Consider the following 13,098-nt stretch of genomic DNA (forward strand, 5'->3'; position numbering starts at 1 on the left):
GATTTATGTTGAGGTCTTTGATCCATTGGGACTTAAGTTTTGTGCATGGTGATACACATGGATCTATCTGCAGTCTTCTTACATGCCAGCATCCAGTTATGCCAGCACCATTTGTTGAAGATGTCTTCTTTTTTTCCATTGTATAATTTTAGCTTCTTTGTCAAAAACCAAGTGTTCATACATGTGTGGGTTAATATCAGGGTTTTCAATTCGATTCCATTGGTCTACCTGTCTATTTTTGTGCCAATACCAAGCTATTTTCAGGACTATAGCTCTATAATAGAGCTTGAAGTCAGGGATAGTGATGCCTCCAGAAGTTCCTTTACTGTACAGGGTTCTTTTGGCTATCCTGGGTATTTTGTTTTTCCATATAAAGTTGAAAATTGTTCTTTTAAGGTGTGTGAAGAATTGTGCTTGGATTTTAATGCGGATTGCACTGAATCTGTAGATTGCTTTTGGCAAGATTGCCATTTTTACTATGTTGATCCTACCTATCCAAGAGCATGGGAGATCTTTCCATTTTCTGGTGTCATCTTTAATTTCTTTCTCTAAAGACACAAAGTTCTTGCGATACAGGTCTTTTACTTGTTTGGTTAGGGTTACCCCAAGGTTATTTTATGTTGTTTGTGGCAATTGTAAAGGGTGATGATTCTCTGAATTCTTTCTCAGCCCTTTTATCATCTGTATATAGTAGGGCTATTGATTTTATTGCGTTGATCTTGTATCCTGCCACTTTGCTGAAAGTATTCATCAACTGTAGGGGTTCCCGGGTAAAGTCTGCATGCTGCCATATTCCCCACCATGATGATAATAAGCTACCACCTCAACTGAATATTTTCTTTGTAAGAGTTGCTGTGGCCATGGTGTCTCTTCACCACAGTAGAAACCCTAAGATAGTAACCCTTCACGAATCCTCCTGTAAGTAAGTCCAGTAAATGCGTGGGTTCCCTGAGCTAGACTGGGGCAGAATCATGGCTTTGTTCTGTCACTGGTACTGTGTCTGTGATGAGCCACTGTGGGCTAATGTCTTTTTCAGGAGGCATTCTCCCAACAGTGTAACACAAAATGGCAATGTGTTCAGAGGCGCTTTAGAAATGGTTAGGAATCTCACCCGAATTCCAAGTCAAAAATCAGCTTAATGATTATTTTAAAGCTCAATTGAGCAACTCATCTACTTTAAAAAACAAAGCATTCTAATGCAATCAACTTCAAAGGCATAATTTGATATTCACATGCTGATGAATAATGCTATGCATGGATGTGTATCCACTCACCACAGATAGGGTACCAGTGAGAGACCATAGTCATCAATCCATCTGTGTCTATCTTAGGGAACCTGTGTGTTTACTGGACTGATAGGAGCATTTGTGAAGGACCACTGTCTTAGTTAGGGTTTCTATTGCTGCTTCTTATCAGTCTGGTGGTTACTTATTTGGCCCTGTTTCCTGAACTACCCTGTGGATCTTTGATATAGGAGTTAATCTTGTATCAATAAACCCTCCATTTCAGAAGGGTTCAATTTTCTGGTCAGGTTCGAGTGTGCTACCTCATTTCAGAAAAACTAAGTGACATGAAGACATCTAACAGGGAGCAGGTGGTGCTGTCTGACTCTAGGGTCTCCAGATCTTACATCTGAGCTTGATACTCTGCATCTTAGGTTGCATGGTGCTTGATTTGCATCCTCATTTATTTTTTATCTGATGTTTATATTTATATTCTATTTATTAACAACCTCTTCTCAAGCTCTCCTAAACTGGATTATAGGAAATGAGCTCATGAATTCATCCTGGGAAGGCCAGGGACTGAAACTTTGTTGTACTGCTTCCAAGGAGAGCACCACTTAAGTACAGATAGAAAAGGAGCTTGCCAATCTATATTTATTTGGACCTGTGTGGGGGTGTTCAGGTTATATTGAACCCCTTTATGAAGTTAAAGATTAATTATACGGTGCTCCAAAGATAGTGAAATCTTAAGCCCTAGCATTCATTTGGAAAGAGGGTCAACACAGGTGTAATTAGTTAAGCCAAGGCTGTGTCAGAGTAGGGTGGGCCCCCAATCCAATAAGATAAGTGGCTTTATAAGAAAATAACCACTGAAGACCGACACACAGAGAAAACATAATACGACAACAAAAGTAGTCACTAGAGGGATGTGGTGACAAAGGAGGGATCAACACCGAGTGTTAACATCAACACTACCAGCTAGAAGAAGTGGGAGATCTCCCCCTTCAGGTCTCAGAGACCAGGGTCTTTCTGACAGCCTGACACCAGACTTCCAGCCTCCCAACTATTAAAAAAGAACGAAATAGTTCCAGGAAACAAGAAGATGCATGTGTTCCCTGGAAGGTCAGACCCTGAAGGACTGAACTTGTTTCAGCTTCCTGTGTGATGCTTTGTTCCTGTGGATCTGGTCTCATCTTATATTTGGATATAAAAAAAAATTAAGGTAAAGGTGTAAATTAATGGAAAATGGTCACCATAAAGCAAGTGATTTTCAGGACTGTTTTGTTTTGCTTTGTTTGAAAGTCTATAAAATTGTTTGTGGTGGGCTAATGAAAGTGTGGGTACCCTCTGGTGAGTATGAATGTCCCCAAAAGCACAGTTCATCAAAGGGAATGCCACAGAGGCAGGTACTGAAAGCCTTTGGAAACACTCTGTAATGTAATCAGCTTCCACAACTTTGGAAAACAGCTCGTTGGTTTTCCTGAGCAAACAGAATGAACTCAGTCTACCTACTGACTAGTGAGGTGACTTCCTGTCAAAATCACAATAGTGTTTTTCTTGATTAGAATTGCAGTCTGCCTTCCTCTCTTTATTCTCCTTTGAACTTCTGTCCCTGCTAAGTGACACCTGGGACTGTGTCCTTCATCCTATAGTTATTACTGAGTCTCTACCACCTTTGCCACTGTGAGTCAGTGGCTACTTCTTCCTTGTGCTCAATGGTCCTCCACTTGTTAAGAGTGGAGTGTCACAATGTAGAAAGTCCTATAATGCCACCCAGGTTCTCCAAAAAGTACAAAACATTAAAAGAAACAAATGTTACATTTGATAACAGAGGTAGTTGGGGCCCTGAGTTCAAGATCAATCTGGTCTACAGAGCAAGTTCCAGAACAGCTAGGGCTACAAAAACAAACAAAAACTCTTAAGTACATTGTGTAAGTCTTATTTACTTACATCTTCACTTAAGCAACGTATAAAAACATATTTGCAACATAATTGGAGGAAATTGAGCACTGATTGGGCACTATTAGATGATGTTAGATAATTATAATTTTACTTAAAATGTGTTATATATAATGGATAACTGTCAGAGGTGAATGATGAATTGTGTCCAGAATTTGCTTGAAAATTTTCTTTCTGAGAGTGTTGGAGAAGCAGGGCAATGAAGAAATAAGAATGTCAGGCATGGCCACATGAGGTTCTTCCATGTTTTTACATGTTTGAAAAGTTTCAGAATAAAAGCTTTGTGTGGGCACATGCATACGTGAATGCATGAACACATGCTTGTATGCATGTATGCTCATGTGTATTCTGTGCGTGCTGGGGGTATTGCATGTGGAGGCCAGTGGTCAGCCTTAGGAATTGTTCCTCAGGCACCACTCACTCTGTTTCTTTCTCTTTATTTTTTTTTTTTGAGACAGGGTCTCTCACTGATTGGAACTCATCAAGTATGGTAGCTGGATGTGTCCCACCCTCATCCTTCACAAGAGTTCTGAGTATCACACACAGGTCATCATGCTTGTATAACAAGCACTTCTCTGACCGAGCCATCTCTGGGATCCACCAAAACATTTTTCTTTGCTCATTTTGCTTTTAAATCAGCAAGTGGTCTTGTGCTACTGGTACCATAGCTACAATAGAGTTACCCTTGGAGAGATGCCCAAGCTGTGAAGTATTTCGGATTGTCACTGATTTTATTTTATTCACACAAAGACAAGGTTCCACAGGTCTCCCAGACAGGGCATGGCACAATTTTCTAGTTACACCAGTCTAGTGTCTTACTGCCCAAACCGAGGTGATACACGAGAACCAAGTCTGCTGGGCTGGGATCCAACTTTGAATCCTTTGTCCTTGGGCCTCTGGGTCCTAGTCATTCTACGTGTGGAGAGATACCCTTTACACAGTGAGTCACCATATTCTTTCACGGCATCTGTATCGATTGCCTCCTCTTGGCTTGAACTCTTGTACTCTTTGTTCCAGGGCAAAGACAGAATTGTGTTTTATAATGCTGGTTTAGATAAAACTGACCTTCTGAAAGTTCATCTCTGATGGAAATGCTTTGGTTAGTTCATTCTACCAGGAATCATTGGGCATTGGCTGTTGGAAGGTCCCAGAGGTCAAAACAGCAGAGCCATAAGCACAGTCCATGGTCTCTCTAAGCCCCTCTCCAAGCACCTTCCTGAAAGAGGGTGGTGGGAATAAACTTCAACTGAGGGCAGCTCTACAGAAAACTGGGGCAGCAGAGCTACCCTTCAGAAATGCACTGTCATTAAAGATAAGCAAAGGGTGTGAGAGTCCTCCAGACTACAGGGAGCAGGCAGCAGTGACAGTACCAGATCCTAGAGATACCGTGGTAGTGAAGGCCTCTAATCCAAAGCTCAAATATACCTGAGATTCTCTATAAGAGGGAAAGAAGGGGGAGATGAAAGGGAGAGAGAGAGAGAGAGAGAGAGAGAGAGAGAGAGAGAGAGAGAGAGAGAGAGAGAGAGAGAGAGAGAGAGAGAGAATGAATACGGGGCAGTTGGAAAAATGAAATAGAAGAGTATAGCTAGTAGATGGGGTAAATGTATTGACATTAAATTTGGTGGAGGCCAGACTGTCTTGCAGTTACCTAGTGCAGTTACCTCTCAGTTCCTAGGGACCACATTTAAGTGGGGAGGCCCTGCGTACGCAGTGTGCTTTCAACAGTTTACAAAGACTCCATGCTTGGTAGTAAAGCAAAGGGGACACACAGGGGTCACTGACAAACTGAGTAGTGGGTAGAGGGGTATTTATTTTTTTAAGATTTGAAATGATTTCTAAATATAAAGTAAAAGTATCCAACAGCTCAGTTATTCTTGGTATCTGAGCCACTGGCCTGCATTTGATATGCCATAATACTACAGAAATGGATTGCCAGGGTGCTGCCTGGTTCCATGTTTTCTACTATGCCTGTTTAAGGTCAGTGAAGTGACCGAGCATTTTCAGTACATTAGGAAAAGATATTGAGCTTAGAAGTCAGCTCTGGTTTTTAGGAGCACAGAAGACATCATACAGCTATGAAGTGGGCAGGTTCCGAACTCTACAAAGGTAAAGGACTGGCCTGATGTCTGTATGGGTCATTCTTCCAGGTTCCACATGCTGCCTGAGGGTAAGGGTTCAAATATTTGTTGGACAAATATATAAATTATTCCAAACTAAGGTGTGAAACTTAAAAGGTAACATCTCACCAGGAATTGAGGCAATTCATAAATTCAGGAGCAATGATTCTACTACATATGTTCTGGTGTGGAAAATGGTGCCCTTCACAGAGAGATTTGTGCTGGATTTGCTTCTCAGCTTATTCAAACCTTCCTACCTACAACCAATAAAAGCAGATGCCAAAAAGAAAAAAAAAGAGAAAACTTGGAAGAAAGGTCCCCGATCTGTGCATATTTCTTATTCAAAGTATTGTCATAAATCATTTAACTTCTTGGAGTCTTAATTACACTCCTGCTATAGAAGCAATGCATAAAATCAAATAGTGTACATTTTCCAAAGGAAACAGTTTACTGCTTCCTTGATTATCTAGACAACAGGAAACCACATCTTTAAATTGCTTCTTAGATATGAGCTGATAACACCAAGAGCTGGCAGTAGGAAAGGTGGCAAGCGTGGGTATGAATTTGAACTCAGTTCCAAGAAGGGTGGGTTTCTGAACCCAAACTGGCCACTGGAGATGAAAAGCTGCCAGCACTGGGTGTAAGGGGGCAGGGGAGGGAGGTGCATAGTTGCCGGAGGAAAGAGCCACCCGTGCGCAATGCGCTTGGCAGACATATGGCTCCAAACCCAGAAAGCCCAGGATGGGAGGCCAAGCAAAGATGAAGAATTCGAGCTTGAAACACAGCATCTGAAAAGTAGCACACCTCAATTCCAAAGGAGAGCTAGAGTTGGCCAGAGTTGGAACTCTTGTCACGCACATTTTTGTCAACAGAGTGCAGCCTGCTACTGGTTTACCTGTGATCTGAAGCCAGCTTGCAACACAGTTTAGTTTGGTGTAACCCGAGAGAAGTCAGTGTGGTATTGCCTCATGTTAAACTCCTGGCTGCAGCCAAGCTTCTTGCTCTTGTCCATCTCATCTTGGCAATGTTCGATTACTGAAACAGAAGGAGCACTGTGTTAGGAGTTTGGGATCAACCTTTAAATTTTGGTTTTCCTTTTGAATGACTGTGCGGTCTTGGACAACGAGTCATATATTTCATTGGGGTCCAGGTTCCTCTATTTGTAAGCAACACCTCATTGAGTAAACAGGAGTTTCAGACAAACCAGGGTAACAGGTTTCCTTAAAAACATCTGTATAGTGGGGCAAAGGGGTGGCACCATGTTTAAGAGCACCTGCTGCTCTCGCACAGGACCCAGTCCAATTCCCAGAACCCACATGGCAGCTCACAACCATCTGGAACCATAATTTGAGGAGATCTTGTACTTTCTTCTGGACTCTGTGGGCACCAGGGATTCACTGGGGGTACACATACACACGTAAGACAAAACACCCACACACATAAGTAAAATCATCTTGTTTTTTAGAAAGTAAGAAATAGTAACTCCATACCCTCTACTTTTTTTTTTTTGACAGGGTCTCATATATTTCAGGATGGCTTCAAAGCCCACATGTAGCAAAAGATGATCTGGAAATTCTTATCTTTCTGCCTCCCTTTCCCAGTGCCGGACTTGTAGATACTTCCTTCCTTCTGGGCTGCGCAGTACCGGGAGGTGGGTCAATGGTCTTGTCTGAGCTAGGCCAACACTCTACTGTTCTAGTCACATTTCCAGTCCCAAATGATAGCGAAAATTATTTATTTTTATTTTATGTGTACAAGTGTTCTGCCTGCATGTATGGGCATGCGTCACATGCATGCCTGGTACCTATGGAGGCCAGAAGAGGGCATCAGATCCTCCTAACTGGGTTTACAGATGATTGTGAGCTGCCAGGTGGATGTTGGGAACTGAACTCAGAGCCTCTGTAAGAGCAGCCAGTGTTCTCAGCCACTGAGCCATCTCTCTAATGCACCAGGAAATAACTTTTAAATTGTAAGTTACAATATTGTGTCTTCTCTCCAACTAAATATTTGGTATCTCTTTCTTTGGGAGTTAGTATGTTGTTGCATTAGGACAGCTCATTCATAGACAATTCATCTCTGAAACTCTTCTTCATAAACCTGCCTCCTATTTGAACCTCATATAGTATGAGGTACCTAAGGTTTAATTTGACACCTTTTGGGTCATTTGATGCCTTGAAGATGAAGGTCTAGTGTTGAGGAGGAAGTGTTTAGACCTGAGGTCTGTGTTCATCTTCCTAGAGTTCTCAGTATACCTGTTGGGATGCAGAGGCGGTGGGTGTGGGGATGAGAGGGTCAGATCCCTACCTTCTGTTTCAACTTTAAATAGAGTGTCCAGTCATCATTTTTTAAATATCAAATGTATCCACCCATCTAGAATACCACATCAGGAATGCTGAATTTATCACACATGAATTTGACTTATTGGATTTTTTTCTGGCTTCTCTTTCTTTCCTCTTGTTTGTTTACGCGCAGTAACTGTAGTTATAAGAGGTTATTTGAACCATTAGAAGTTATTTAGTGTCACCAGACCTCACCAGCCAGAGACAATGCTGTTTGCTTATAATCACTATAGACTTTATGCTCATAGCTCCTGGACTTTCTAGACCTGCTTCAGCACCAGATCTGTTCCTTCCTGTATTATCCAAGGGTGACTTGAGATCGTGGCCCAAATTCTCAGGCTGCTCATTTGGCCATTGGAGATAGGAGACATGGAAGAGAGGGTTTTCCTCCTCTGTGTTTGATTTGGTGTCTGAGACAATGCTAGCAACTTGGCCGGTCTGGGTGTAAGTTAGCGAGACCCTTTGCGGTCCCTATTTCCACGAGGTGGCGCTGTGCTGTGGCTCTAGGAACCTTTCCTTTGTCCCTCCAGCCCAGGACAGTAAGTCTTCCTAAACTGCTGCTCTCTAATTATGTCTTTTGTTTGGTTTTTCTGCCCTTTTGTTACCTTTATTACTACTTCTCTATGTTTGATTCTCTGTTTGTGTGCATGTGCGTGAGGTGTAGGGTGTGTGTGTGTGTGTGTGTGTGTGTGTGTGTGTGTGTGTGTGTGTGTTGCAGGGCACAACCTCTGGAACATTCATCATGTACTGTCAACCTTTTTTGAGACAGGGTCTCTCACCGGCCTGTTGATTGTCAGTAGAGTTAGTTGGCTGACAAATGACCCCCAGGAACCTGCCTGTCTCTCATTCCACAGTGCTGGGATCACAAGTGCCCTCCACCATGTCCAGATTTGGGGGGGGGTCTTGAGGATCAAACTCAGTTCCCCATGCTTGCCAGGTAAACATGATACAGACCCCACTCCCAATTCTCTTTGTTATAAGTACTAGAATGATCTCTGTTTTTTAAAAAGCTGAATCCTGAATAATAAAGTTATTATTATTACTAGGTACTGCCAAAATCAGGTCTTTAAGATGAAGTTTTGGGCCGGCTGCTCACCTGTTTGAGCACGTGGTGATGATGTTTTCACAATTGGAAGAGGGAATTTTTATGTGACTCTTGTTGATCTCAGTTGCATCCTAGTTGTCCGAATCCTTACTGTCTCCTGAGTTTAAGCACTGGCTGGGACTCTGCCATCTGGAAAGGCGATTTTTGCTCCATCATTGGAGTCCTCTGGTGTTCTGACCTGACAGTGAGGTGGGGCTGTGGGAAGCTGGAACGCCTATAGCCTTGGACACGTCTGAAGCCTAGCTCTCCCAACCTATCATTTCATAAAACATATTTCAAAGCTTGTTTGTGTAGCTTTTGGAATGTGAGAACCCGAAGGTGGGGCACTTCCATGTTTGGTCACCTAGGGAAGGGTGATATTGGGCAACTGTTAACCAAAGTTCACGTGAAGATATCTGAGCATGGGAGGAAGCAGTAAACAAGGCTGCGGGCCCAGCAGGACAGAGGTGAGTCTCTGTTGATTTTGAAGGAGGTGTCTTACTAGTTAGGGGTTGTTGTGTTCCTGGAGAGTGTGGTGTACTCTTGCAACTCCCCATCGTAAGACAGTATGTAGCTACTTATGGAGAGACCGTTGCTCTAATATTGAGTCACGTTCTTTTTCTACTGTCTCGATGCTTCGCTTTGAAAGGTATACTGCAGAGTATATAGACGGGCACAGTCTCCCTTGTCTCTGGATTCTTATAACCTCTCTAGATATCTGAAACACCCAGGTGTGCCTACCAGGGTACGGATCACAGATGCTCTCCAAAGGCCCACAGGGAAGGCTTACTGCCCAGTTTATGAGGAAATGTTGGAAATGTTAAAAAGATGGGGGTCTAGTGGGGGTGCTTCCAGCAGTTAGGAGTCTCCTTTCACTTCCCAAGCATACGACTCCTTATTTCTAAAACACTCATTTTCACACTTATCTATTTCCACACTGATCTGCCACAGCCTCCCTGCCATGGCATGCTTCTTTGCCACAAGAAAAGCAATAGAGCCCTTGGGCATGCACGGATGGGTGTCTACTCTGAACCCTGGATAGAGCCTCCACTCTGCCTCTCCTTTCCTGAGGAACTTGTGTTAAGGGAAGCTTTTTCCTTGCTAGCCGCTTTGGTTATCCCCCGCCAGTTGCCTGGGCTCTGCCGCGCCAGCCTGGTTCTAGATCCGCATGAGTCCCAAATAAACACACAGGAGGCTATATTAATTATGAAGCTGTTGGCCTTGCTTGTCTCTTACTGGCTAGCTCTGACTTAAGTAATTACCTCATAATTGTTAATCTAAGTATGTTTCTTACCGGAGAATAGTTCCCGGCTTCCTTCCCCATGGCGTCACATCTCGAACTCTCTTGTCTTTCTCTTTCCCAGAATCCTCCTCGACTTCTAGTCCCTCCTATCTAGGTTTCCTATAGGCTCAACAGTACTTTATTGACAAATGCACAGGACTTCCCCCAACATCTCCTCTTTTCTGTTTAAACAAAAAGAAAGGTCTTAACTTTGACATAGTCAAATCATATATAACAGAACAGTTATCAAGTAAGAATACAGTTGTAATATTTTGTCTATCAACATTTAGCAAGATTTAAAGAAAATATCATCCATCCCATCCTTGTGAGTACAAAGTCCTATATGTAGCTTTTCTTTTATCATAACTAAGGAAAACTATAATTATAACTATCTGTCTTCAACTCCATCAAAGACCACAGAAGGATAATATATAATCACTAGGATTGACAGAGACATCTTACTGCCTGGACAGTCACCTGAAGTTCCTCTGTATTGTCGGGGCATCCATCTTCAGCCCATAGGCCACAATGTGTCTGGAACACTTCTCAGCAAAGCAGGAAATTTCAAACTGTCCATCTGCATTGGCAGTCTGTCAGTCATTTTTCTTTGTCCTGCAGAACGTCTCCTAGACTCTTCCATGAAGCAGGAACCCTGTAAGACTGAGTTCAGCAGTCACTTTTCTGTGGGTCCTGCATGTCCTGATTATACAACAAGAGTCAAACAGTCTAGGCAAGAGCAGTTTCTTGCCCAAATGGCTAATATTGCCATGTTGAAAGCAAACTCCATAACAAGTTTCTTCGATGCCCATCTTCCTCTCAGACGTAATTGGTGCTGCCAGGAGCAGACATTTCTCATTGTCAAGAAAAACCCTAAACCATTTTAAATGCCATGTTCTGAAGGTCTTTGAGAGGTTTGAAGACTGTCCATCTCAAATATATTTCTGTATATCTAGAAACCTAACTTATGTAACTAGAAATTCTATTATAAGTAACTATCTATAGTCTGTATTTAATTATGCATTACGTTGTAAAAGATCATTATAAGCACAATACTTAATCAAGAGGAGAAATATAAGCATCACAAAATTGACCTTGATTTTGTCTCAATAAATGAAAAACAATACCCATACCATAATTCCCCTTTTTACCATTAAAAAAGATTGGCTGTGATCACTAGCCAATTATAAACAATCCCATTTAAATGAAAACAAAGATTTATAAACAAGATGGGAATTGGGACATCGCTCATTCCAAACTGCTTCCTGCTGGAAGGGGGCGCTGTTTATACCATGGGGATCATTACAAAACTCAGAAACCTGTATAAGTCTGTATTTTCGGGGTCTGTAAAACTGCATCATCTTAGCTGTTTCAATTGTTGGAACACCTGGTCCACTGCTTCCGGGGGTCTTGGTTGGTCAAACCACAGAAGTCTGGAAGAAATCCTCAGCTTTTTATGTTCTGTGGAAACATAAGTTAAAACTCCTTTTCCGAGTAACATATCCTTAAATTTTGAGGTCAAGGCATTTTCAAAAGATAGAAGTTGGATTAATTCAGCAGCATTTATAATCAAGTGTACTTTAGCATTTGTTCCTTCCTTAGCAATCAAAAAACTGAAAAACACAATAGCGTACAGTATCCAGACTCTCTGTGTATTTTCCATCTTTACGTGGCTTATTTATTTATCTAATATTACTTTATTTCTTTCACTTTTATTTATTTTTCTCTGAGACAGGGTTTCTCTGTGGAAACCTGCCTGCCTCTGCCTCTGGAGCAATCCTACCGGCTTGTGCCACCACACCCGGCTTTTGTATTTATTTACCACTTTGCCGTTTCATTTTCTCTCTCAATCTCATGTATATTTTTAAACACACTGTAAACCTTTAGAGGTTTTGTTCATCCAAGTCTGACTTTACTGTAAATTTTTACGTTTTTCTGGCCACGTGTCTTATCTGTAAAACCGTGGCTGTTTTAAACTGCCGTTTTTTTTTCAAGATGGCGGGCGTAAGCTTGATTCCAGCTTACTGCCTCAGTCCATGCTGACATCCAGCAAAAGCTGCCACTTCCAGCTGTACGTACACACTTTTCAATCGTTAGCAGAGTCTCTTAAAACAATCTTGCTGTTTTTTTTTTTTTTTTATGCCGAGTCAGGAAGACTCCCGTAAGCGAGCCACGTGAATCTCGGCTTGTCGTTAGCAAAACAGAGCACACCTGAGAAAAATGCTGCTACCAAAAATCTGTGCTTCTCTCCGTTCTTCTGTTCCTAAAATTCCTTTAAAGCTTTTGTTGTTTTGCGTGGAAATTCAATCCCACTCCTGACAACCATTATGTTAAGGGAAGCTTTTTCCTTGCTAGCCGCTTTGGTTATCCCCCGCCAGTCGCCTGGGCTCTGCCGCGCCAGCCTGGTTCTAGATCCGCATGAGTCCCAAATAAACACACAGGAGGCTATATTAATTATGAAGCTGTTGGCCTTGCTTGTCTCTTACTGGCTAGCTCTGCCTTAAGTAATTACCCCATAATTGTTAATCTAAGTATGTCTCTTACCGGAGAATAGTTCCCGGCTTCCTTCCCCATGGCGTCACATCTCGAACTCTCTTGTCTTTCTCTTTCCCAGAATCCTCCTCGACTTCTAGTCCCTCCTATCTAGGTTTCCTATAGGCTCAACAGTACTTTATTGACAAATGCACAGGACTTCCCCCAACAAACTTGCCCTCTGTTTGGGGGACTGGCTCCCTTTCCCACTGCTGCTCCTGGTTGTAATTATGAGGCTTCAGCAGAGCTGTGGGCCTTGACTCTGCCACCTTCATCAATACAGCTGGCTGGTCTGAGTGTGGCAGTTTCCTGAGAAAGAGCCGAGATGGAAGCCAGCTGTGACTTTGCTGTGGGCTGTGGGACTTTGTGATAAACAGGAGCTGCCCCCCCCCACACGATCCCTGCTGGTCTCCCAGCTCTCCTTCAGAACAGCTACATCTGTGACCTTCTCACATCTGGTTTATTAGTCCTTCCCTTGGTCCCAAGGCCGTTAACATTTTTTATACATAGTTTGACTGAATTGATTTATGACTTGAAGCTAAAAAAAATCTCATAGATATAAGAT

At 42.4% G+C, this 13,098-nt stretch overlaps 1 long non-coding RNA gene across 2 annotated transcripts; it reads right to left on the reverse strand.

Moving 5' to 3' along the window:
• Window positions 1-3,894: 3,894 nt before the first annotated feature.
• Window positions 3,895-12,592, reverse strand: LOC110343505. 2 transcript variants are annotated; one of them, XR_005881618.1, is made up of 3 exons: window positions 12,546-12,592; window positions 6,195-6,334; window positions 3,895-4,398 (listed from the first exon to the last, which is right to left on the reverse strand). It is a non-coding gene; the product is annotated as an uncharacterized LOC110343505 (long non-coding RNA). The 2 variants fall into 2 exon arrangements; XR_002385807.2 differs by lacking the exon at window positions 12,546-12,592 and adding an exon at window positions 8,735-9,449.
• Between the last annotated feature and the right edge of the window lie 506 nt (window positions 12,593-13,098).

The sequence above is a fragment of the Mesocricetus auratus genome, unplaced genomic scaffold (genome assembly GCF_017639785.1).
Source record: "Mesocricetus auratus isolate SY011 unplaced genomic scaffold, BCM_Maur_2.0 Super-Scaffold_100015, whole genome shotgun sequence".
In the NCBI taxonomy this organism is placed as follows: domain Eukaryota; kingdom Metazoa; phylum Chordata; class Mammalia; order Rodentia; family Cricetidae; genus Mesocricetus; species Mesocricetus auratus.